This window comes from Lonchura striata, chromosome W (genome assembly GCF_050655825.1).
Source record: "Lonchura striata isolate lonStrDom1 chromosome W, ASM5065582v1, whole genome shotgun sequence".
Lineage (NCBI taxonomy): Eukaryota > Metazoa > Chordata > Aves > Passeriformes > Estrildidae > Lonchura > Lonchura striata.
In genome coordinates, this window is record NC_140743.1 from 41,654,347 (window position 1) to 41,681,635 (window position 27,289).

A 27,289-nucleotide genomic window follows, 5' to 3' on the forward strand; every position below is an offset into this window, starting at 1 on the left:
CGACCGACTAACCTAAAATCCGATAGCAAGCAAGGAACTGCCGGCTACCCCCTTAATCTTTGGGCACGAAGCCACAGGCGAAGACACCAGATGGTGAAAGTATTTTCTGAAGGACCAGGTGTCCAGAGGAGGCCTGTTCTGGGAGAACGGGACCGCCTGGTCGGGGGTTGGGGATCCTGGAGTGTGACGAGTGTGGTGTATGAGAGGGCAGCCAGCAGCTCGGACTCCCCAAGCAAGTGCGGACCTCATAGTAGTGCGGTTCCCATATCCGGCAATGGCCTGGGCCACGAATTGAGGGAAGTAAGTGTGTGTGTGTTAGAAGGCAGTCTAGAAGATGGGTCAGAGGAAAAGCAAGCCTGTTGAACCCATGCGTGGGGGAATCCCTGTAAAACTTCCCCATATTCCAGAGGATAGTCCATTAGGCTTAATGATTAAATATTGGAATGCCTTTCCTTCTAGGAAGGGAAAAGATAAAGTAAAAATGGCTCATTACTGCATAGAAGTTTGTGGGGGGGAAACAAATAAAAGGTGATGCAATCCATGTTAGGGATTTTGTTTTCTGCAGAAGAAAGGAGAATGATTAGAGAAACGGGCATGAGAATCTGGGATGATGAACATCAACAGGGACCATTAGCAGATATTAAATGGCCCCTATAGAATCCTGTCCTGGTTTGTAAGATAAGCTTGTATTCTATTTGCCATCTGTTGGAGGTTGGGCAGGTTTGTTATCTCTTCCAAGAACAATGGTTTACTCCGAAGAGGTAATGGTTTGTTAATGGGCCATTGACTGACTCACTGCAGGGCTGGAAACGTTACACCATCCCATTGTGAGATGCTCCACCCAGAGGGGGAAGCCAAGCACTCTTTTATTGTATAAAGTAGTACCTTTTTTGGGGAGACAGGGCAGCTCTCTCTATTTACGGGATTCCCAGAGAAGCAGCTCTCTCTTTGTGGGATTTCCCAGAGAAGCAGCTCCTTCGGCAGGACTCCCGAGAGAAGCAGCCGGAGCGCGGTGAGGCGGCGGCGACAGAGCTCGGAGGCGGCCCCAGCGCAGAGGAAGACCGGCCCAACTGCTACCAGATCTTCAGAGAAAACTATACCCTTCTAAAGATCACCACTTCAGCTGCAATTCATCAGCCACTGCAAGAGGAGCAGCTATCATTTCAACTGGACTGCTACCAACACCCCGAATCCTCAGGTTGCAGACTTTATCACTAGTTTTGTTTGTACCAATTGCATTTGCCTTTTTAAATTGTTATCTAGTTTTCTCTTAGTAAAGAATTGTTACTCCCATTCCCATATCTTTGCCTGAGAGCCTTTTAATTTAAAAATCCTGGTAATTCAGAGGGAGGGGGTTTACCTTCTCCATTGCACAGGAGGCTTTTGCCCTCCTTCATAGACTCCTGTCTTGTCAAACCAAGACAAATCCCCAGTGGAATAATCAAGCCCCGTTACACCGTACCCATATGGTCGATTTGCGAAATATAATAATACAGGGAATAAGGAAGGCTGTCCCTCGTGGACAGAATGTACAAAAGGCATTCAAGGAACAACAAAAGAAGGATGACAACTACAAGAAGCAGTCTAAGATTATGTTAGCAGCTGTAAGGGAAAGACAGAGGCAATCTCCCCAAGGAAGGGGTGGTGGTCACCCAGGAGGTTTGAGGGGAGCTGGTCGACAGGTGCATGAAGGAAGACAAGGTGGAGGAGATAGAATTGTTTGCTTTTATTGTGGGGAAAAGGAACATATGAAGTAGGAATGCTGACAAAGAATGGCTGATGAAGAGCAGTTTAAGGAAGATTAAGGGTGTCAGGGGCTCTATCTGCTGGGGACAAGAGAAAGAACAGAGCCCCTGGTAAAATTAAAAATAAGTCCCCCGCTGCAAGAATATGAGTTCCTTGTGGACTCAGGGGCGGAAAGATCGACCGTCCAGACCCTTCCCCTAGGGTGTAAGATTTCATCTGAAATAATACATGTGATTAGAGCCAAAGGGAAACCCTTTGGAGCACCTATAATCAAGGATGTACTCTTAGAAAATAACTCCAAATTAGGAATTGGGTTGTTTTTATTAGTACCAGAAGCAGATGATAATTTACTGGGAAGGGATTTAATAATTGAATTAGAAATAGGGATAGAGATGAATAAGGGAGAACTGACAGTAAAATTGTGTCCTCTCCGGGCTGAAGTTGAGAAAAAGATTAATCCAGAAGTTTGGTACACCCCTGATAGTATAGTAAAATTAAGTATTAAACCCTTTGAAGTAACTATTAGGAACCCGGAGATACCTGTCAGAATTAGACAATATCCTATATCTAAGGAGGGGAGGCAAGGACTGAAACCAGAAATAGAAAAGCTTTAAAAAAAAAAAAAAAAAAACACAAAAAAAAAACACCAACAAAAAACAAGCTTACAGGCGATAGTGGCCTCTGCTCTCCTAGTTGAAGAAGCTGGGAAGATAACCTTTAGAAGTGAGCTAGAAATCTTATCTCCCTATAACATTCATGGAGTTTTGCAACAGAAGGCCGACAGATAAGGGATGCCAGATTCCTAAAGTATAAAGGCATCCTAGTCTCATCTCCTAAGTTCCTAAGTTAAGAAACAATGGGCCTGAAAAACCCAGCCCAGTTTTTTTTTTTTTTATGTAAAGAACCAATTACAGAACTAACACATGATTACCTCCAACAAATAAAAGAACAAACAAAAATAAGGCCAGATCTTGAGGAAGAAAAACTAAAAAAAGAGGCTCAATTATATGTGGACAAATTCTCTCAAGTTCTGAAAAAAAAAAAAAAAAAAAAAAAAAAAATCCGGGTATGCTACAATAGATGAGAAAACATTTAAGACAGTAGAATCTGGTCCCCTTAGCCCCAGCTGGTCAGCCCAAGCATGCAAATTATATGCTGTGATTAAAGCTCTAAATTTATTGAAAGGAAAAGGTGGGACTATTTTTACTGATTCTAAATATGCCTATAAAGTAGTTCATACTTTTAGTAAAATTTGAGAAGAAAAGAAGACTACAAAAACTGCAATACGGATGGCCGAAAAAGAGTGGACGCATGCCAGTCGAGTTAAAAGTCCGGCCACCACGGATGACCAGCAGAAAGTAGACAGCCAGCCTAGGAATTTGAAGGTTACCATTAAGAAAAATCTATGAACTCTGTGTACATCATTTAAGTCGATCGCAAAAGAGAACAAAAAGGGATATAATTACCTACTTATTAGTAATTATTTAGTAGTTTATAATAAGGTAAATTATAATTATTATCCTTTTGTATGTGTTAGTAATTATTTTAATGATGATTTGATAATTTGTAATAAGGTAAATTGTGATTGTTGTCCTTTTAAGTGCTTTACATGTAAAATTTGCCAAGAACGGTGGCAGGTCCATTGCCAAGGGGGGAAGCCACCAACTGGGGTCTGAACAGAAATTGTGGTAAAATCAAGAAAATTGAAAAATCAGTAGATTTGTTTGGAGTCTGAGGACTAGTTAAAAAAAAAAATAAAATATATATATATATATATATATATACACCAAAGGAGTGCATCAATAAACTTTTGTTTCCATATTAACGAACCCACTCCATTTGTTGCCCAAATTCTAAAAAGGTGTTGTCAGAGGGAACTAAAGGGTATCTCGTGTGACCCACCCCCGGTCAAAGATAAAATTACGGAACAGTACAAGGTTAGGTAGGAGCAGGGGAAAGGACGCCTAGGCGAGTACCACTGCTGCCGAGAAGATAATTTACCTCGCGGCTTGAAGCAACCGGGTCGGCGAGCGAGGCAGAGGGGAAAAAGCCAGCCCCCCCACCCCCCCCACCCCCCCCCCGACAGAATAATGCTGAAATGCTCCAACTATTGCCAACCGAGTACTTGGTTCCCCTGGATGACCCGTCTGATTGCCTCTGAAACACCAAAAAGGCAACAAACCCAAAAAGGGAAAACAGGATATTATGCAGTAAAAACAAGGTCAGGACCCCACCCTTATTGGCAGATTATAAGTATTTTAATGCTTTGTATCATACATAAAGGGGAGGGTTCCCCGGCTCTGTACCAGCCCTTTAAGTGGACGCTAACCGGAATAGATGGCAGGGTAATTCGGAGTCAGATAACATCTGGACCCCCTATTTTTACCCCACAGTTATGTGAACTAGCCCCTGTAGAGCCCTGTTTTAATACCGCAGGATTTTACATGTGTCCAGCATCGAACCCAGGAAAGGGGTATTGCAATTACCCTGGAGAATATTTCTGTGGGTACTGGGGGTGTGAAACAATAGCCTCAGACTGGCAAGCAGCAGGAGATAAATTTCTTAAAGTATCATGGGGACCCTATGGGTGTACACCTCCACAAAAGGATTCTAGTGGCGCCTTCTTGGGCAGGTGGAAAGGGAGTTGCCAATTTGTACATTTAAACATAACTGAGCCCAGAGACCCAGGATGGATGGTGGGAAGATCATGAGGCTTTCAGTATTGGGAACCTAAAAAAAGACAGAGGTAGAGTATTTACCATAAATAAAGGGCCTGTACCAGCAGACATACAGGCAGTGGGCCCTAATCCTATAATAGTTGGGGATTTAACAGCTAGGAACCCGATAACGGATAACCAAACTACAACTCCTACAACACCGCCAAGTGGGGATTCCCGGTTTAACACTCTCTAGAAATTAATGGAGGGAGTAGATAAAGTCTTAAATGCTACTCAGCCAGAATTAACAGAACACTGTTGGCTCTGCTTTGATGTTAGGCCTCCATTTTACGAAGCTGTAGGGATATCTGAAAAGGCGAGACGTCTTAATGGTAGCAATCCCTCGCAGTGTAATTGGAAAGATTCCCGGAGTAAAGGAATGACTTTGGCTTCAGTAACGGGGAGGGGACGATGTATTGGCAGAGTACCCACACACCTAGAATATTTATGTGAGACTGTTACTAAAGCTAAACGGGAAGATACTCCAGCTAAATGGCTAGTTCCCGCTAAAAACACCAAGTGGATCTGCTCAAAAGGAGGATTCACCCCCTGTATTTCCTCAGAAATATTTGACGAAACCTCTGACTATTGTATACAGGTGGCTGTGATTCCCAAAATTATCTATCACCCCAACGAATATATGTATAATGTACAAAACATCCCAGAACACCACATACAAAAACGAGAGCCTTTGACCGCACTTACAGTGGCAGTTTTAATGCTTGCAGGGGGAGCAGGTGTCGGTACGGGAGTAGCCTCCCTAGTAAAACAAACAAAGGAGTTTAATTCCCTGAGGATTGCTGTAGACAAAGATTTGGAACGTATAGAACAATCAATATCAGCATTGGAAAAGTCAGTAAGGTCCTTATCGGAAGTAGTTCTGCAGAATAGAAGAGGACTAGATCTGCTATTCTTACAACAGGGAGGACTGTGTGTGGCCCTCCGGGAAGAATGCTGTGTGTATGCAGATCACACTGGGGTGGTATGAGACACTATGACAAAACTGAAAGCAAGACTTGAGAAAAGGAAAAGGAAAAGGGAGGCCCATCAGAGCTGGTATGAGACCTGGTTTAATCACTCCCCTTGGTTAACTACCTTACTATCTACAATTGTGGGTCGTTTAATATTATTAGTGTTAGGATTAACATTTGGCCCATGTATGTTCAACAAGGTAGTTTAAATAGTAAAAAGAAGATTGGAAGCAGCAGACCTGATGCTAATCAAAGCCAAATATGAAACTCTCCCTAGAGATCCTAAAGTAGAAGAGACTTTGATTCTAGCCCACCAAGAAATAAAACGATTTGATGAACAAAATGATAAAATATGGAATGGGGGAAAGTGTGAGGAACTGCATTGACTTGTTTGTTCATCAAAAGTATGAAATTAGGATAAAAGGGGGGGAAGTCGGGACATGGAATTTGCAGGCTTGACTGGTAACCACAAACAAAGATTGTGAAAGATTTTGCAGGACTGTCTGGAACTGATAACCGCAGTGGAAACCCATTGTTGCTGAAACTGATAACCGCAGTGGAAGGAGACCCACCACCCCCACTTGTGAAACCCATTGTTGCTGGGACTGATAACCACAGTGGAAGGAAACCCATCACCCCCACTGGTGCTGGATAAAAAGGGACTGAAGAGAAGAAAGGTTGTCAGCTTTTGGCGGAGCCAGGCTCCCAGCTGAACCCAGCGCTGTTTTGCTTGCTATCGCTTGCTCTAATTAATAAAATTATTAATTGATCTTAAAAGGCTGAATCAAATTATTCGCCTCAATTTATAACAGAAAGTGAGTTACGTTTGTCTGCCACAGCTAGCAGCTGTTCAGGCCTTGGGGATTGACTCCTGTCCCCATAGATGGTATCAGGTAATTTTGACAGTTTGGGCATGTGGCGACAATAGCTTTTGCTCGATCTTTTCAGAGCTTGAAAATTCTTATAAGGGCAGGTACATTTTGATGATAAAAGGTCTGTGACAACTTTGTGTGGGCAAAGATGTCAGGGACGTTAGCAGTTTCTATTGCCATGGCCAATGCATCCACTTTCCTGTTCCCTTCGGTGATGAAACCTGTGAGGTTGGTGTGTGACATCACATGCATGACATGGTGTCATGGTCTGACACTGGCACAATGCCAGCACCCCCATGAAAATGCAACCTCTCAATTGAATGCTGTGAAATGCAATTGGGAACAGAGCAAAGCAGGCCCAAGCTTAATAACAAAGGAAAAAAACTTTTTTAAGGTTCTACTACCTATACTACTATAAAGGGAAAAAAAGAAAGGAAAACACACACATAAATCCAAAATGAAAATCTTGCAAAATGTTCCTCCTCCCACCACCGAAATCCAACAAACCACAGTGAAACACATTTGGACCCTTAATCAAGTATTCACCCTTCAATATAATCAGTACAAAGTCCATGAGGGGAGAGAGGGGTCTCTCCTGTGCCATAGACCCCCCAAGAAACACAGCTGCCACTTCTTGTGTTTCCATGTCACACATGGCACCGCCCGGAGAAAATGTTTGCCATGGTAACACTCTCCTTTCCAATGCACGGTGCTCTCACCACCAATGCATGGATGGACAGACTGCTTTTAGGATCATTCCTTTCAAGGATGCTCTGCCAAGAAAGGAAAAAACAACAGTTCAGTTTTTCATTTTTTGGGACCACAGTCCCCCCCATTTTCTTCCTCCCCTGAGGCCGAGGGTCTCAGGAACAGAGATCTTCTTTTCTTCTTCTCTGAATACAGGGGGCACCACCACAAACCCCCCTAACTTTTCTCTGTTCCCTCCAATCCTGTCTTTTCTCAGCTGCTGAAGCAGGTCTCTTGGCTCACTGGCATCCTCCTAAAATATAGTCTCTCTTGGAGGAGAAAATCGGTTCAATCCACGGCTAACAAGAAAAAGTCCAGCCAAAAGCCACTCCATCATCTTCTCCCACCCAGACTTTCTCCTTCTAGCATCCCAGGTCCAGGCTGTCTCTCTTTCTCTCTTTCAAACTGAAGAGGAGAAAAATTTCACAAAGCTTTCATTTCTCAAGGAAGGGTTAAAAGTCCCGACTCCCTGGATGGCTCTCTGCCCAGATTTCCGGCTCCCACGGCTGGGTACCTTGCGGCCCCCCTTGTCTCCTCCTTCCGCGCAGTGCATTGCTGACAAACCGCTGCTGTCTCTTTCTCTCTCTCTCTCTCAAGAGACTCTTGGGGGAACACAGGCATCCCAGATTTCTCCACCCTTCTATCTGCAGGGGGCCAGCCCGGTTCCAGTCTCTCCGCCCTTCTGCCTACCTCAAGCTGGGCCACATGGCTCCCCTTTCCCACCCAGCCACGGGCTGGGCAGGGGAGTGTCCTGCACTGCACCCTGACCAGAACCAAAGAGAGAGAGTTCTCCTGGGAATTCTGCTTTTAACCCCTCTGAGTTCTCAGATGCATGTCCACCCTCAATTGCTCATTCCAAGTGTCAATATCCAACCCTGACCCCTGACTGGATTGAACTCTTCCTTCCGAGAAAAATTCTTTTTCTGTGTCAAACCACGATACATGGTAAGGTTGCTTTGTGTGAGAGATTGAGCGTGTTAATGCTGAAATCAATTGGTGTAACTTTGCATTGGAAACCTCTTTGAAAAGAGAATGTTCTGCCCTCGTAGCTATACCAGCAACATACGCTGAATCTGTGACCAGATTAAAGGGTTCGCCTTTGAATTTCTCAAAGGCTCTGACAACAGCTGCTAGCTGTGCAATCTGTGGGGATACCTCCACTATTTGGATGTCAGATTCCCAATTTTGCGTCTTAGGGTCCTTCCAAGTCATTACAGACTTGTGGGATGACCCTGAGCTGACTGTAAAAATTGTTAGAGCTTTGATAAGTGTTTTACTTTGGACTAATTTTGGGGTCAGATCAAAGGCTGCATCACGATTAAAAAGTTTATGTTTTGGGATATGGATGAAAATTTGGCCTGTATAGCTGTCTAGGGCAAATTGGAGGTTTTCATTGGTCTGGAGCAAATGTTCCCAGTCCCCAGTGGTCAGTGGCAAGTATATGCATGTGAACTCACACCCAGCAAGAGAGCAGAGGCGATTTCTGGCTTTATTTATTAGATGTCCCATGATTTCTTGGAAGGTGGTAATTGTCTTTGAAGTTTGGTTGTTTGTAAAGATCCATTCAGGGATCAATAAAGGGTCTCGAAGCTGAAGATTCCATTGGAAAATCAGTCTTTAGAACCAGGGTGCTTTTCCGAGAATGACGAACTGGAAAGGCAGGTTGGGCTTGAAGCGATGGGCTTGTATTGAAGACAGGGTTTCTTGGACCTTGGTGATGGTATCTCAGGCTTCTGTTGTTAGAGTGTGTGGAGAGTCTAGGTCTTCATTGCCACGGAGAAGGTAGAACAGGGGAGCAAGGTCCGCTGCTGTAATTCCTAGCAGGGCATGTATCCAGTTGATGGATACACACAGACTGTGTAAGTCTCTCAGGGTTTTTGGGTCATCTTGGATGGCGAGCTGCTGGGGTACGATGGTCCTTTCCCAGATCTGGAATCCAAGATAAATCCATGGGTTGGTGTAATGTATTTTGTCCTCACGGATCTCCAATCCTGCTTTTTCTGTGGTTTCGATTGTCCGGTTAACTGCTTTGTCTAAGTAAGTTTTTTCTGATACACAGACCAGGATATCATCCATATAGTGGCAGATGATTGCATCTGGAAATAGGTTCCAAACAGGAGACAGGATGTGAGCAACGTACCACTGGCATATAGTAGGCAAGACTTTCCGTTCGTGGGGAAGATAACACCAATGGTATCTTTTGGGTGGGGCCTCTGTGTTAAGAGAGGGAATGGAGAAAGAAAACCGTGAAGCGTCCTGGGGGTGCAGCGGAATGCTGAAGAAACAGTCCTTAATATCTATGATGGCAAGTGTCCAGTCTCAAGGCAGCATCAATGGTGAAGGCAGGGAAGGCTGGAGGGGGCCCATGTCCTCGATGACCTCATTGATTTTGCAAAGTTCATGGAGGAACACCCACCTGTCCATTCCAGGTTTTTGCAGTATGAAGACTGGAGAGTTCCAAGGGTTGGTGGTCTCAACAATGTGACCTTTGGCGAGCTGTTCTTCCACAAGGGCTTGTAGTGTGTGCAGTTTTACTTTAGAGAGGGGCCACTGGTCGATCCAGATCGGGTCTTGGCATTTCCAGGTGAGCCGAGGGGTATCTGGTAGTGCGCACTCCTCAGTGGCCCCAGTCAGAAATCCTGACTGGGAATACATAGGGAAGCTCCCCATTGGGATAGAATGTTCCCACTCCAAAGGGTGATGGGGGCCCTTACCACAAATGGGCGGATGGTTGCCAACTTGCCTTCAGGCCCTTCTGTGGGAACTCAAAATGTCCCTCAGACATTTTTGGAGGTTCCAGGTGCAGGTCAGAAGCATTTGAGACCCTGGCAGGCAGCTGGAAACAGCTGTGATTTTGGGTTGGAGCCATGGAATGATTTACCAACCTTGCTAGAAGAACAAGAAGTCACAAAAGTTTAGATATTATAGTAGAAGTAGTTACAAAGTAGAGGGAAGAATTTTTTTAGTTCTGTACAGGGGGGTTTTAATGCTTGTACAGGGGGGTTGTTGGGGGGCTGTTGGGGGTCAAAGTTTCTAAGATGGAGGGATTTTGGCCAGTCCTGTCCTTCCTCTTTCTTCTTCCTTACCTCCATGTTCTTGGTGATGTTGTCATTCACAGATTGGTTTAGAGTAGAAAAGCACCATTTATTATAGATAGTAGATATTGGGGGAAAACTGTAAACATGTAACACGTAATGTACCATATAAAAGATAGCAGCAGCCAGGGGCGGAGGGAGAGAAGAAGAAGACGGCAGACAGAGAGGATGTCAGGGGTGTGTTTCCTGCCTTTGCCTGAGCTGCTGAGCAAACCGCAGCAGCCCGAGAAGACAATCTTTTAGATAACTTGCAATAAACAACCAAAAGACCGAACAACAAGAGACTGCTGAGCCTTTCTTTGGAAGTATGGGTTGGAGGGAAGTTTTTCCACCACATGAAGCCACCCCGCAACCTAGGGTGGTCTTCGACACCCTTTGAAGAGGATTTTGTGCTTGCTTCACATAGACACTGTGGCTCCACCAATCCTTGAAATCATGCCTGCTACTGGTTGTAGTTCCCAGTGTGCTGGCCATTCTGAGAGAGCAATGATGGTCTCGTCCACACCAGTGTCCAGCATACCTGGTAGGTGGATATTTCTCCTCTGCAAGATAGAACACACTTGATGGTAGGCTTACTTGGACCCACAACTTGTGTCCACATTGCTGTAGGGTTGAGAGGAAGCTGTTCCCTGTGTTTCTTTATAAGTAAAAAGGCTTGTGCGATTGGTGTTCCCCGTGACAGGAAAAATGGTAAGTCCGTGCAGCACAGCTAGACCGAGATTTCTTGTCCCAGGTGCACTGTTTTTATGTCTGGAACAACAAAGATTTCCTCTGGGCCATGGAGAGTGTCACTGTTGCCCTAATTCTTAAGATTTTCTAAAGCCTTCTGAGTTTACATTCTTGTAGAGAACTTTCTCACACAACTTTCTGTAAACAATCTATTGTTTTGCATTCCTCCATAGAGGCGTAGAAACTTGATGTACTAGTAGTTTGTCCAATGTCATTGGAGAGGTGGCACATTCACTCTCCAATCCATTGTCACCTTTGGAAAAGTATAAATGTTTGAGTCAGAAAATAAACTTCCTCTTTTTCACCTTTGCAATAGCAGCAGCTCGTGTAGTGCTTTCACATGTCCTATAGTGACATGTCACCTATAATTAAAATGTCAAAAGAACCACCTTTTGGCCCATGCTTGCCTGTGGGAGCACAATAAACATCCTTGTTATTAAAGTCAATGGACAGAGCAGTTACCAACTGGCATCGTGTTCCCATCTGTATTGCTCCATGGGTTGGATCCTCTCCATGTGACCTGGGATCTCCTGGGATGATGCGTGGTTGTATCTGGATGGCCTTTGATTTGTTATCTTTGTGCGGGGCCTGGCTGCACTCTGCTGGAAGTTTCCTGAATGCTGCTGGTAGTGCTGCTGACTCTGGGGTCTCTGGTAGGTGTTATGGGGGTTTCAAGTAGGTGACCTGTCTGGACAGTCCTTTATAAAAAGTCCAAACTCCCCACAGTGATAGCAGCGGGCCTGGTCTTTGGAAGTTACTACTGCAAATGCACCAGAAAGTCCTTCTGCAATACCCTTAGCAACTGCTTGGGCCACTGTGTTTTCAGTGGACATATGACATGTACAGCTTTCCACCATTTGCTCCATGGTGGGTTCTGTATCCCAAGGTAGGACTCTCAGAATTGTTTTAAATTGTTCATTTGTGTTTGACAAGGCAAGCTTGCACAACAGTTCTTTTCTCGCCTTTAGGAAATTTCTGAAAATATGTGAACTTCTACCTTGTTCTTTGGCTATATTTCGTAGTTGCACCAGTTCTTTATTTGTGTTAGGTTCCCACGTTGTTTTAGTGGGGGCCTCACCTCTTTTCTCTTTTATATAAATTGCTGGGAAAGCAGAAATTCTCTGAGCTAGTTCCCAATCCCCTGCCCGAGTTGCTTCCATTTTGATTAGAGCCCATGGGTCAATGTCCTTTGTGTCAGAATCAGACTCACTGTCCTCAGATGAGGAGTGAGAGTGAGCAGGAGGTATACTTTGCTTTTTTTGGCGTATTGGAGCGAGAGTTTGTGTGGGTGTAGTTGACTGGACAGAGTGTGAGGGGGCAGCTGTCTGGGCTTGGCTAGACAGAGGCAGCAGTGGAGGGCCAAAGGCAGAGCCACATGTGGCACAGCCTGTGCAGGACTGAGGCACATGGAGAAGTGGGGTGACACCGTGGGGGGTCTTGGAGGTGCCAGCCAGGGGGCACTGAGGGTGGGTGGGTGGTTGCAGTGCTTGGGGATGCAGGCAAGAGAGAAGCAGGGGAGAGGATGTGGTGGAGTTGGGGGGAGCTGCTGCTGCTCCAGCCGGCACAACGGGGCATGCAGCAGGCCGGCAGGCAGGGATGGTAACGGGGGTGGGGAGCATGCCCTGTATTATATAACCGGGAGAGCAGAATCCGTGCTTGCCATGTCTGGGGGGTGAGCGGAGGGATGCGTGGGCTCCGCGGACCCCACAGGCGCAGAAAGGGGTGGGTGGGGGTGGCACGATTTCTGTGTTGTTCGTCCCAGGAAGGGGTAAAGCAGTCCCAGGGCAGGCATTAGGACCCAGAGAATAGGATTCAGAGACTGAGGGAGGAATGCTATCTGGCAAATTAGTATTTGAAGAGACAGTGTCTGGAGAGGGAGATAAGGATGGAATTCCCTTAGCAGAGGTAGGCTGCAAAAAAATCGAGCACTTTATATTAGTCTTTTTGACTGCTGTAGTTATAGAGTGAAAGAGAGGTAGAAATCTAGTTACAGAAAAGTCTTCATACATTTGAAGAGCGTATATTCTTGTCCCTACTGTGTCCCAAAAGGAATCTAAACCTATAGTGTGTGTGTTAGTGTCTGGGAACTGGGAAATGATCCATTCTATAAATTTTTTCAAGTTAGTTTTTGTAAGATTGCCCTTAGAGAAAGAGAAGCTGTTAGCAGATAGGATTTCTAGGACTTGTAAATATAAGTTCTAATGAACAAAAGAGCCTTCGTGGTTCTCATGGCAATACTTTTGAGCGATCCCTACCAGATGGGCAGAGATGATGCCCTGTAAGGCAGATACAGTTCGAGTTTCCTCTTGGGAGAATTCCCCACCCATGTTCTTAATTTTGACCTTTCTCACCAAAAGCTGAGTCAGCCCGAGGTCAGTCCGGAGATGGCACTGTTCACCGTCCAGCAGGACACAGGTGAGAGATCCCAGGCGCGCTTCTGGGTCGTCTCCTCCCTGGAAAGCCCCCCAGACGAGTTGTCTTGGTGAAGGTCAGGTTCTTATCTTGAGCTTTCCGCTCCCTCTCTTCTTGGAATTTGCGGAGAGTGTGTGTGCTCTGTTCTTCTTTCCTTTTTTTTTTTTTTTCTCTGCTGATGAAGGTTGGAGGTTGTTTGATGTTTCTTTTTGTTCTTTTTGTTGAAGGCCGACCAGGGGCACCAGGTGTGAGAACCCCGGGCTTGGTTCAGGGGTCTCGTGTGGTGGTAAAGTCTCTCCTCCAACTCGTGCTTCCAAAGAAAGACTCCACAGCCTCTTGTTGTTTGGTCTCAAGGCAGTTTATTGCAAGCTATCTAAAAGATTGTCTTCACGGGATGCGGCTGTTTGGTCAGCAGCCCAGGCAGAGACATACACACTCCTGACACCCTCACTGTCTGGTGTCTTCTTCTCTCCTCCCACCCAGGGCTGCTGCTATCTTTTATATGATATATTACGTGTTATATGTTTACAGTTTTCCCCCAATACCTACTACCTATGTTAGAAGGTGCTTTTGTACTCTAAACCAATCCATAAGTGCCATCATCACCAAGAACATGGAGGCAAGGAAGAAGAAGGAGGAAGAACAGGATCAGCCCACTTTCCTCCATCTTAGAACTTCTGGCCCCCATGTACAAAATAAAAACTCCCCTGTACAGGTGCTAACACCCCCCTGTACAATACTAAATTTTTTTCCCCTTTACTTTGTAACTACTTCTACTATACTATCTAATAACACTTTGTGACTGCTTGTTCCACCTTCAAAGTTGGTAACTCATTCCATGGCTCAAACTCAAAATCACAGCTCTTTCCAGCTGCCTGCCATGGTCTAAAATGCTTCTGACCAAGGCCTGGAACCTCTAAAAATGTCTGAGAGACATTTTGAGTTCCAACAGAGACCAAGCCTCCTAAGCTTAGTGAGAATGTTGGGCAAAAGGCCAAGTAAGAGTTTAGGCGAGACTTAGCAGGGGTCCAAGCCTAGAAAGTCCAGCAAGAAGTCCAAAACTTAGTCCAAAGAGCAAGAGAACAGAAGACAATGGATGTGAGTTTGACTAGTTATTGTCCTGGCCAAGAAACAATGTAAAGTGTCAAGAGGGTAGTACCAAGAGTGGGAGCTTTGTTAAAAGAGATTAAGTTCAGTCAAGTGATTTAAAATACTAAGTTGTGGGAATGGGCTAGATGAACCTTAGTTGATGTCAGTATATTCCATTTTAGATAGAGGCACCATTTAAAGTATATTTCTTCTCCTGTTAACTCTCCAACAGTTTCCCTAGTTAATCCTTCAGTCCCTCCTATTGAGTCCCTGATTCCTTTCCCGTTTTCCCACAGTTCCCTCAACCATCTCCCCAACTCCCTCTTCCCCTTCTCCAACTAGAGTTTCCTTACCTCCTCCCATTTGGGAGCTGAGACCACCCTTGCCCAGTGTTAGTTCACCACCTAACATGCCCCCTAGCCTCCAACAAGCATCTGTCTCCACTACTATTTCCCCACCTGGTGTCTTAGAAAAAGGGCCATATTGTAACATCCCATCCAAAGCACCAAGGGTAGATAGGCTCTTTCCCCTTAGAGAAGTTCCTATGGGTGGAGCAGCTGGAGGAGTTGGGTTTGTAGATGCACCTTTGACAGCATCCAAAGTCCGGGAATTTAAGAAAGAGCTAGGAAATTTAATAGAAGACCCCATTAGAATGTCTAAGCAGTTAGACCAATTTCTAAGGTCAAATATTTATACCTGGGGAGAGCTGAACTCTATTCTAAGCATTCTGTTCTCTCCAGAAAAGGTCCAGATGATCCGAACAGCAGGGGTGACGATATGGGAAAGAGAAAATAGACTGGGGCCCCCAGGGGACCAAAAGATAGCCTTAGTAGACCCCAGCTAGAATCCCAACCAAGAAGAAGGAGGGCAAAACATGAGAGATTATAGGTCTGTCATGATAAGAGGGATCAAAGAGTCTATCCCTAGGGGAAGCAACATGAAATTAGCCTTTGATAGTACTCAGGGGAAGGATGAGACCCCAGCAATTTGGCTTAATCGACTCCTAAATTTCCTAGGAGAAAACGGTCTAAAATTATCCCAAGAAAAACTACAATTTGTAGAATCTGAAGTGACCTACCTAGGTCACAAAATTGGAGAAGGGTATAAGAAACTAAGTCCTGAGGGAATCTCAGGTATCCTGTCTATCCAAGCTCCCAAGACCAAAAGACACATAAGGAAGCTACTAGGCCTGTTTGGTTATTGTAAGCTGTAGTTAGATAATACACCAAAAGCGTGAAGTTCCTTTATGATAAATTGGTAGACTCTGAGCCTGTAAAGTGGACAGAAGAGGATGAAAAACAGCTACAAGTTTTGAAAGATAAACTATCCTCGGCACCTGTTCTAAGCCTACCTGACCTTAAGAAAGAGTTTAACCTGTTTGTGAGCACAGAAGGAGGAATTGCATATGGGGTATTAACTCAGGAGTGGGAAAGGCATAAAAAGTCAATAGCCTACCTCTCAAAACTACTAGACCCAGTAGCCAGACGATAGCCAACTTGCCTACAAGTAATCACAGCAGCAGCTATCCTGATAAAAGAAGCCCAAAAGTTGACTCTGCAAGAGAAAATTAAAGTCCACACCCCCGACGATCTCAAAACAGTACTAAGCCAAAAGGCTCAACAGTAGTTGACTGACTCTAGAATATTGAGGTATGAGATCATCTTAGTGAGCACAAGTAACTTAGAGTTAGTCACCACCAAATGTCTAAACCCAGCACAGTTTCTTGCCGGAGAGCCTCTGCCTGGTCTAGAGCATAATTGTGTTAAACTCATGATTCTGCAGACCAAAGTGAAAGAAGATTTAGAAGATGTACCCCGGCCATATGGGAGATCCCTTTTTATAGACGGGTCTTCAAGAGTAGTAGGAGGGAAAAGAGCCTCAGGATATGCTGTCATAGACGGAAAAGACATGAAAGTCACAAAAAAAGGGAAACTTCCTTCAAACTGGTCAGCCCAGTGTTGCGAAGTATATGCTTTGAAAAGAGGATTAGATCTATTAGAGGGAGATCAAGAAACTATTTAAACAGACTCGCAATATGTGTTTGAGATCATTCATACCTTCGGAAAAATTTGAAAGAAACGTAGCTACCTAAACTCCAAAGGGAAGAACTTGGTACACGAGAAACTGATAAAACTAGTATTATAATCCTTACAAAAACCTGCAGATAGCTGTGGTTCATATAAAGGGACATCAGAAAGGACACACCTGTGAAGAAAAGGGAAACTGATTAGCAGATCAGATAGCTAAAGAAGCAGCCTTAGACTCAAAAAATCAAATAAAAGCTTTTAGAATGGAAGTAGAACCAAGTGGAGAAAGAAAAGAAGAAGAGCCAAGGTTCAGTGAAAAAGAACTAAAGATAATAAAAGCACTAAGATTGCATCAAGGGGAACAAGGGGAATGGTTAACTCCTGATGGGCATAAGTTCCTTAATAAAGCCCTAGCTCGAAGAGTGCTAGAAGAGTTACATGAATTGACCCACTGGGGAATCCAAGGTTTGTGCGACCACTTTTTATGGGAAAATTTATGTATTGGACTATATGATCTAGCAAAAGCAGTCACAAGAGGGTGTGCAATTTGCCTGAAAGCTAACCAAAAGGTAATGAGAAAAACAGCACATGGGGGAGGAAAACTTGCTTTAAGACCTTTCCAAAACATACAAGTAGATTTCACTGAAATGCCCTCTGTGCAGAGGTACAAACATTTGCTAGTGATTGAAGCTCACCTCACTCACTGGGTAGAGGCTTTCCCAGCCAAAAAGGAAACCACACAAGAAGTTGTAAAAATAATCTTAGAAAACCATACCTTGATACAGACTAGTCAATAACATTGACTCAGACCGAGGTCCACATTTTGTCGCTCGAACTTTACATCAAGTAACAAAAGCCCTGGGGATAAGGTAGAGATTGCACACCCCATGGCATCCTCAAAGCTCTGGAAGAGTAGAAAGGATGAATAGAACTCTTAAAAATATGATAACCAAATTAATTGAAGAGACAAAGATCAATTGGTTCAGGTGTTTACCTCTCACTCTCTTGTATGTCAGAACAAGACCTCGGTCCGACATAGGGGTCTCTCCCTATGAAATGATATTTGGACTCCCTTTTTTAATCACCTGTCCTGGGTTGTAAGATAAGCTTGTATTCTATTTGCCATCTGTTGAAGGTTGGGCAGGTTTGTTATCTTTTCCAAGAACTGGTTTTACTCCTAAGAGGTAAAGGTTTGTTAATGGGCCATTGACTGATTCAATGCACGGCTGGTAACGTAACACCATCCTACTGTGAGATGTTCCACCCAGAGGGGGAAGCCAAGCACTCTTTTATTGGATATAAGGGGGTACCTTTTTGGGGACAGAGCAGCTCTTTACTTTGGGGGATTGCCAGGGAAGCAGCTCTTTTCGGCGGCACTCGCAGCGAAGCAGCCGGAGCGTGGTGAGGTGATGGTGGTGGAGCTCGGAGGCAACCCCGGCGCAGAGGAAGACCGGCCCCACTGCCACCAGATCTTCAGAGGAAAACTATACCCTTCTAAAGATCACCACTGCAGCTGCAGTTCATCAGCAACTGCAAGGGGAGCAATCATCCCAGCAGGACTGCTACTGGCAGCCCGAATCCTCAGGTTGTGGACTTTTTCACTAGTTTTGTTTGTACTGATTGCATTTGCCTTTTTAAATTGTTGTCTAGTTTTCTCCTAGTAAAGAATTGTTACTCCCATTCCCATATCTTTGCCTGAGAGCCTTTTAATTTAAAACTCCTAGTAATTCGGAGGGAGGGGGTTTACCTTCTCCATTGCACAGGAGGCTTTAGCCCTCCTTCACAGACTCCTGTCTTGTCGAACCAAGACAGATTTTGGCGCATCAACGTGAGGCCCGAGGGCATTGAGAGGGAAAAAGGATTAACAGTTCTTAAGTAATTTGGTTTTTTGTTGTGTGTAAAAACATCTTCAGCATCACCATGTGGTCTAATTTACCTTGGTTTGGGTGGCATGTGATCGTAGCTATACTTTTCCCATTTGCAGACCCTTATCTAAAAATGGGTACTATAACTAAGGCTACGGTGTCTGTTATCAAGTTTGGCTTCTGGGTTAATTGGGTGAGGAATTCATGGATCTTTAATTTCCTCTGGAAGGCAGGTACATGGATTCATAGCTATCACACATTAACTGTATGTTTTTGGGGTTACTTTAATAACAGTACCTACTGCGAGGAAATAGCACCTGGGGAAACTTTCTCCCAACCTTTTAACCATCTTTTTGGGTCTGATCCACCAGTTCTCAAAGGGTTAAGATCCTTTTTAAGTGCTAATGATACCATACAATGGGTGGTGTTGCTGATAGTCCTGTTATATTTAGCATTCAGAGATAAGGGAAGATTAACCTGGATAACTACCCTCACACCTACACCACAGACTCGAGATGCTGCTGCTCCAGAGCCTGACCCTGCCCCACAGCCGACCTCAGAAATGAACCGCCCAGATTGGGTGAGGGTTCTGGTTAAGGAGATACGAGAGATGCTGAAGGAGTGCATTTCCCCAGCTGGTGAGAAACCGGCCCTTTGCCTTGAGGAGGGACAGTCTAATAGTACAGCTGTGGAACCCACAGATGTTACAACTGTCCAGGTTCCAGCTGAACCACAAAGGCAGTCACGGTCAGCAGCAGTTGCCCCGGTAGAAACAAGGAAGTCTAAGGTGAAAGCAGAGCACCCTGCAGATAGGGACAGGAATGGAGGAACCTCACAACCCACAGGGGACCCAGAGATTGCTATCATCACCGAGTCCCTGACATACGAAAGTCTTCGTAATCTGCATAAAGACATTGTGCGACGAGGGCGTGAGGCTTATGCTACCCGGCTACTCCGGGTTTGGGATCTTATGGGTACAGGCGTGCAGCTGGACGGTGGTGAGGCAAGGAACTTGGGACCCTTGACCCAGGACTCGGGTATAAATCAGGTTTTTGTAAGGGAACCAGGGTCCCTTTCTCTCTGGGAGCAGCTCTTAATGAGTGTCAGGGAGAGGTTTGTCCACAGAGAGAGAATGCAAGAGCACCATCATAGAATGCGCTGGAAGACCCTCGAGGAAGGGATCCAACAGCTGAGGGAAGTGGCAGTATTGGAGGTACTCTTTGGGAGGGATGGACGACACAATACTGACCCTGACAAGGTCAGGTGTACGGGACAAATGCTGTGGAGTCTGGCAAATCTTGGGCCATCTCAATACGCCACCTTCATTGCAACAATCAATGCTGACACCCACCGGGAGACAATAGGTTCTGTTGCCAACAAACTTAGGAATTATGAGAGTATGATTAATGGCCCAATGCAGGCTCATATCTCAGCTGTGATTAAGGAGTTTAAAGAGGAGATGAGGGAGGAGATAAGGAAGGTTAATACAGCACCCGTGAGAGTCACAGGCCCCAGAATCAGCGCCCAACAATCCCCAGCTAGAGAGAGAGGGTACACCCCAAGGGCTAATCTGTGGTTCTTCCTGCGTGACCATGGGGAAGACATGGGGAGGTGGGATGGGAAACCCACTTCTGCCCTGGCAGCACGGGTCCATCAACTTAAGGAGGGAAACTCTAACCGGGGGAGTTCCACCAAAGTGAAGGTAGCCTCAACCTCCCGTGACCAAGCTTGTGGGTACGATCTGTCAGACCCCCTTGAAGGGACCTCTAGTATGTATGCCCAGGAAAGGAATGATAGACAGTGTTAGAGGGGCCCTGTCTCTAGCCAGGGAGAGGCACGGGAACACCGGATCTTCTGGACAGTGTGGATCCGATGGCCTGGCACATCAGAGCCACAAAGATATGATGCTTTAGTTGATACTGGTGCACAGTGTACTCTGATACCATCGGGACATGTGGGGGCAGAGCCTGTTTCCATTACTGGTGTGACAGGGGGATCACAACAATTGACTCTAGTAGAAGCCGAGGTGAGCCTGACTGGGAAGGAGTGGAAGAAACATCCTATAGTGACTGGCCCAGATGCTCCGTGTATCCTAGGCATAGACTTCCTCTGGAACGGATATTACAAAGACCCAAAGGGACTCAGGTGGGCTTTTGGAATACCCGCTGTAGAGGCAGAAGACATTAAGCAATTGAACACCTTGCCTGGACTGTCAGAAAACCCCTCTGCAGTAGGACTCCTAAGGGTGGAAGAACAACGCGTGCCAATTGCGACCTCGACAGTGCACCGCCGGCAGTATCGGACGGATCGAGATGCCGTGATCCCCATCCACAAAATTATTCGGGAGCTGGAGAGCCAAGGGGTGGTCAGCAAAACCCACTCACCCTTCAACAGCCCCATCTGGCCTGTGCGCAAATCTGACAAAGAATGGAGATTGACTGTGGACTATCGTGGCTTAAATGAAGTGACTCCACCGCTGAGCGCTGCTGTGCCGGACATGCTGGAACTCCAGTACGAGCTGAAGTCCAAGTCAGCAAAGTGGTATGCCACCATTGATATTGCTAATGCGTTTTTCTCCATTCCTCTGGCAGCAGAATGCAGGCCTCAGTTCGCTTTCACCTGGAGGGGCGTGCAGTACACCTGGAACCGACTGCCCCAGGGGTGGAAACACAGCCCCACCATCTGCCATGGACTGATCCAGACTGCACTAGAATAGGGTGAGGCTCCAGAACACCTGCAATACATTGATGACATCACTGTGTGGGGGAGCACAGCGGCAGAAGTGTTTGAGAAAGGTGAGAGGATCATCCAGATATTACTAGAAGGTGGCTTCGCCATCAAGAAGAGCAAAGTCAAGGGACCTGCCCGAGAGATCCAGTTCCTGGGAGTGAAATGGCAGGACGGACAGGGCCAGATTCCCACTGAGGTCATCAACAAGATCACAGCTATGTCCCCACCCACCAGCAAAAAGGAAACACAAGCTTTCCTAGGTGCCATAGGTTTCTGGAGAATGCACATTCCCGAGTATAGCCAGATTGTGAGCCCTCTTTATCTGGTTACCCGAAAGAAGAATGATTTCCACTAGGGCCCTGAGCAGCAACAAGCCTTCACCCAGATCAAGCAGGAGATCGCTCATGCTGTAGCCCTTAGCCCAGTCAGGACGGGACCAGAGTTCAAGAAAGTGCTCTACTCTGCAGCCAGGAACCATGGGTTGTCCTGGAGCCTTTGGCAGAAAGTGCCTGGGGAGACTCGACGCCAACCACTGGGATTCTGGAGCCGAAGTTACAGAGGGTCTGAAGCCAACTACACTCCCACAGAGAAGGAAATCTTTGCTGCCTTTGAAGGAGTTCAAGCCGCCTCGGAGGTAATTGGCACAGAAACACAACTCCTCCTGGCACCCCGACTACCGGTGCTGGGGTAGATGTTTAAAGGAAAGGTTCCCTCTACCCACCATGCCACTGATGCCACATGGAGCAAATAGATTGCCCTCATCACTCAGCGCGCTCGTATTGGAAACCTGAATCGCCCTGGGATTTTGGAGATAATTACGAACTGGCCAGAAGGTGAAAACTTTGGTCTCACCGATGATGAGGAGCGGGTACAAGTGGCAAGGGCTGAAGAAGCTCCACCATACAACTGACTACCAGCAGAGGAGACCTGCTACGCTCTTTTCACTGACGGTTCCTGTCGCATTGTAGGGATGAACCGGAAGTGGAAAGCCGCCGTATGGAGCCCCACACGCCAAGTTGCACAAGCTACCGAAGGAGAAGGTGGATCGAGCCAACTCGCTGAACTCAAGGCCATTCAGCTGGCTCTGGACATTGCTGAAAGGGAGAAGTGGCCAAAGCTCTACCTTTATACTGATTCGTGGATGGTAGCCAATGCTCTGTGGGGCTGGCTGGGAAGGTGGAGGAAGGCCAACTGGCAACGTAGAGGAAAGCCAATCTGGGCTGCTGATATATGGAAAGACATTGCCTCTCGGGTGGAAAAGCTGACGGTGAAAGTCCGTCATGTAGATGCCCATGTCCCCAAAAGTTGGGCTAATGAGGAGCACCGAAACAACGAGCAGGTAGATCAGGCAGCAAAAATAGAGGTGTCAAAGATAGACTTAGATTGGCACCATAAGGGGGAGTTGTTCCTGGCTCGATGGGCTCATGATGCCTCAGGTCATCAGGGCAGAGATGCCACCTACAAGTGGGCACGAGACCGAGGGGTGGATCTAACCATGGACAGTGTTTCCCAGGTTATCCATGACTGTGAGACGTGTGCTGCCATCAAACAGGCCAAGAGAGTGAAGCCCCTATGGTATGGTGGGTGGTGGTCCAAGTACAAGTATGGGGAGGCCTGGCAGATTGACTATATCACACTGCCCCAGACATGCCAAGGCAAGCGCTACGTGCTGACCATGGTGGAAGCCACCACTGGATGGCTGGAGACTTTCCCTGTACCTCATGCCACTGCCCGGAACACCATCTTAGGCTTGGAAAAGCAAGTCCTGTGGAGACACGGCACACCTGAGAGAACTGAGTCTGACAACGGCACCCATTTCAAGAACAGCCTTATCAACACCTGGGCCAGAGAACATGGTATCGAATGGATATATCATATTCCCTATCATGCTCCAGCTGCCGGCAAAGTTGAACGGTGCAACGGACTCCTTAAGACTACCCTAAAGGCACTTGGTGGGGGAACATTTAGAAACTGGGAAATTAACCTGGCAAAAGCAACCTGGATGGTCAACACCCAAGGGTCTGTCAATCGAGCTGGCCCTGCCCAGTCAGAACCCTTACACGCAGTAGATGAAGATAAGGTCCCTGTAGTACATATGAAAGGTATTTTAGGGAAAACTGTTTGGATTAATCCCACCTCAGGCAAAGACCAACCCATTCGTGGGATTGTCTTTGCTCAAGGACCTGGTTACACTTGGTGGGTAATGCAGAAAGATGGGGAGACCCGCTGTGTACCACAGGGAAACTTGGTCTTAAGTGAGAACTGGGTGTAAGATTTCATGGTGTGAAGATGGAAAAAGAATAAGGGGTGGATAATGTCCTGGGTTGTAAGATAAGCTTGTATTCTATTTGCCATCTGTTGAAGGTTGGGCAGGTTTGTTATCTTTTCCAAGAACCGGTTTTACTCCTAAGAGGTAATGGTTTGTTAATGGGCCATTGACTGATTCAATGCAGGGCTGGTAACGTAACACCATCCTATTGTGAGGGGTCCCACCCAGAGGGGGAAGCCAAGCACTCTTTTATTGGATATAAGGGGGTACCTTTTTGGGGACAGAGCAGCTCTTTACTTTGGGGGATTGCCAGGGAAGCAGCTCTTTTCGGCGGCACTCGCAGCGAAGCAGCCGGAGCGTGGTGAGGTGACGGTGGTGGAGCTCGGAGGCAACCCCGGCGCAGAGGAAGACCGGCCCCACTGCCACCAGATCTTCAGAGGAAAACTATACCCTTCTAAAGATCACCACTGCAGCTGCAGTTCATCAGCAACTGCAAGGGGAGCAATCATCCCAGCAGGACTGCTACCAACACCCCGAATCCTCAGGTTGTGGACTTTTTCACTGGTTTTGTTTGTACCGATTGCATTTGCCTTTTTAAATTGTTGTCTAGTTTTCTCCTAGTAAAGAATTGTTACTCCCATTCCCATATCTTTGCCTGAGAGCCTTTTAATTTAAAACTTCTAGTAATTCGGAGGGAGGGGGTTTACCTTCTCCATTGCACAGGAGGCTTTAGCCCTCCTTCACAGACTCCTGTGTTGTCGAACCAAGACATCACCCCTTTCAGTACAGAAGATTATCTAGAAGGGGAGGCAGCAACTCAGAAATATTTAGAGTTCATAGGAAAATCCCTAGGAGGCCTCAGAAAGAAGGGGTATCTCCCCCAAACTTCCCCTCTGGACACCAATGCCCACATCAGTCCCGGGGATTGAGTGCTGATAAAGTCCTGGAACCCCACCACTCCATTAACCCCCAAATTCGAAGGACCTTTCTAGGTGCTACTCACCACACACACTGTGGTGTGAACCCAAGAAAAGGGCTAGACCCATGTCACCAGAATCAAAGGACCAGTGCCTCCTCCAGATGCTAAACCAGACACAACAGTGTCACCCACCTCCTCTTGTGCATGGAGATTACTTAAGAGACCAGAGGACTTAAAATTAACTTTAAAAAAGACATGCTAGAAACTAATATACAGTAAAGAGTTAATAACCGTTTCTGAGTTAAAGTACCATAGTAAATGTTTAAGTACTTTGTAACTGTTTAATAAGTGTTCTTTAGCCAAAAAAAAAGTTAACTGAAGAATTTCTAGTTAGAATATTAATAAGCCTTACTTAGTTTCTAAAGAGTGGGAGAATTTCCATCAAACATAAGTAAAAACATACAAATGCCAAAAGAAGTTAGCCCTCAAAAGCCAAAGACTGTAAGGTGATGTGGGCTTAAGCCAAATCGAAGAAATAGAGGAGGGATATGAAATGAACAAAAGAGCCTTCCTAGTTCCCATGGCAATACTGGGATAAAGTACTGATATTTAAATGTTAATTAGCTAATTGCTCTGTTTGTTTTCTCTAAACTACCTGGAGATTACGTGCCCCCCCCCCCCCCCCCATTCTAGGACTAAGATGCAAATAGGAGAACCCGTGGAATTATGAGAGCCTGTTTTGGGGGATAAAGACACCCCTAAATGGAGAACTAAACACAGTAGAGGGGGCTGGACAGGTGCGCTGGCTGAGGAAGAGGGAAACACATCCCCTGATCCACGTTTGACCTGTCACCAACACCTATGGAAGATTAGACTGGAGTGGGCTGTGGGAAGCAGGAACAAAGAGTCAGATTTTCCTGGTATTACCACGAGGGGACAGATGCTGCTTGAGACTTCAGCAACAGACTCTGCACACCTTCTCATCCTTAGGCTACCTGGAAAAAGCTACAACAGCGGGGGCGAGCTCTGTGTCGAGCCCCCTGCCCAGCTGATCTTTTTAAAAAAGAGCTGAACATTAATAAAGGCATAAGCCCTGTTAATTTCATAAGTCTCGGAGGTGGTCGGTCACGGGGGAAGCGAAAGGATTCCGGTATACTCACAACACGCATACGACCTGAAACTCAGGGAGTTACGGGGATCCACCCACGGACGGGTCGGGGGAGGGAAGGTACGTTCTCGTAGATTCGAGAAATTGGTAAACCTCACTGGCTCCGGGCTCGGGGAGCCCGACAAAAGGTAAAAGAGAGCTCACTGTTCTTCCAAATGAAAACCCACGGACCGGTTCGCCATGAGATAACTAGGTTGGCAAGGTTCGGTCGGGAATAGACCGGTTTAAACACTTGGTAAGACTCAGTCCGGGACAGGACTGAAATACACATTTTAGCACGCGGGTTGCTGACTTCTTGGAACGGCTTGCAGACACTGACTTAGAATACGGTAAGGAAAACTTTTAAATATGGGACAGGGGAGCAGTAAAATGCCCCTTAAGTTAATGTTTTAAAAAGGCTGCGCAGCCCCTTGCAGCCGCAGGCAGCCTGGCTCTGCAGTTTTTAGAACCCGCGCGGCAGCGGCAGACGCGGCAGTGCCGGCTCAGAGGGAGCGGGTGGCTCTGCCGGCCCCTGCCCTTTGCAGCGGTGCGGAGCGGCTTTGGTTTCCCTGCAGGGGGAGGGGGAGGGGGCTCCGACCTACCCCAATAGTGATGGGAGGCGGCGACGGCTTCCAGAGGCGGCGGGGAGCGCGGGCGGCGGAGGGAGCCCGGCTCGGCCACGTAGCGTGAGAAGTCCCCGCTCCTGCAAGCGGCAGTTTTAAAAGCAGCACAAGCTGCTGCTGCTCTGCAGGGTTGAAATCTAAGTGCTTTTCACTTCTCAACCACAGTTTTTATAAATCAGTAGTGAATTTGTTTTGTTGCTAGACAGTATAAAGTTGTGCTGTGCATTTTACACCTAAAATGAGAATGAGACGATAAGGAAAAACAAAAAAACACAAGCCAGGGTGTTGGTGGCAGCAGTAAGGGAAGCACAAGCACAAACGGCTGGGACATCAGCTCCAGCCCGAGGGCACCAGGGAAAGCCGGCGAACACACAAAAGACAAAAGAAACGAGTAAGTGCCCCTGAATGTTTTTACTGTAAAAAGAAAGGACACCTCAAGAGGGATTATAAGAAACGAATAAAAGATAAAATAGTCTTTCAAGAAGAATAGAGGTATCAGGGGCTTTACAATCTGGGGTCAAGGATATCTAGAGAGCCCTTGATAAAATTAAAGGTAAGACCCCAAAAACAAGAACTAGTCTTTTTAGTTGATTCTAGAGCAGAAAAAACCACAGTCAAACAACTACCTCCTGAGTGCATCAAAAGTAAAGATTTTATGACTGTGATCAGGGCAAAAGGAGATTTTTTTCAGGTCCCTGTCCTAAAAAAAAAAAAAAAAAAGTAAAAATAGAATCTGATAATAAAATCTATGTCAGAGATATTTTATTAGTAGAAGAAACAGAATACAATTTACTGGTAATATTAAAAATAAGTATAATTGCAAAAGACTCACAACTCATGGTAAATTTATACAACCTAACTACCGAAGATGAAAATAAAATTAATCCCAGGGTCTGGCACACTCCCGGGGAAGCTGGAAAATTAGACATGGAACCAATCGACATTAAAATTGAGAGACCAGAAGACCCCATAAGGGTGAAGCAATATCCCATCTCTCTAGAGGGAAGAAAAGGATTAAAACCAATAATCGAAGACTTAATAAAAAGAAGCACCTTCAAGCCTTGCATGTCAAGACATAATACACCTATCTTGGCAGTTCAAAAATCAGATAGTAATATCAGCTGGTACAAGACTTAAGAGCAGTAAAATCAAAAAACAAAAACCCTATTTCCCATGGTCTCTAATCCATATACTTTGCTGAACAATGTGTCCCTGGATGATAAATGGTATAGTGTGATCGACCGAAAAGATGCCTTCTGGACTTGTCCTCTAGCTGAGGAAAGACGTGATTATTTTGCCTTCCAATGGGAGGATCCAAACACCCACAGAAA

The 27,289-nt window shown here is 46.0% G+C and overlaps 1 pseudogene; it reads left to right on the forward strand.

Moving 5' to 3' along the window:
• Nucleotides 1–20,767: 20,767 nt before the first annotated feature.
• Nucleotides 20,768–27,289, forward strand: part of LOC146763206 (uncharacterized) — a 30,117-nt pseudogene continuing 23,595 nt past the window's right edge.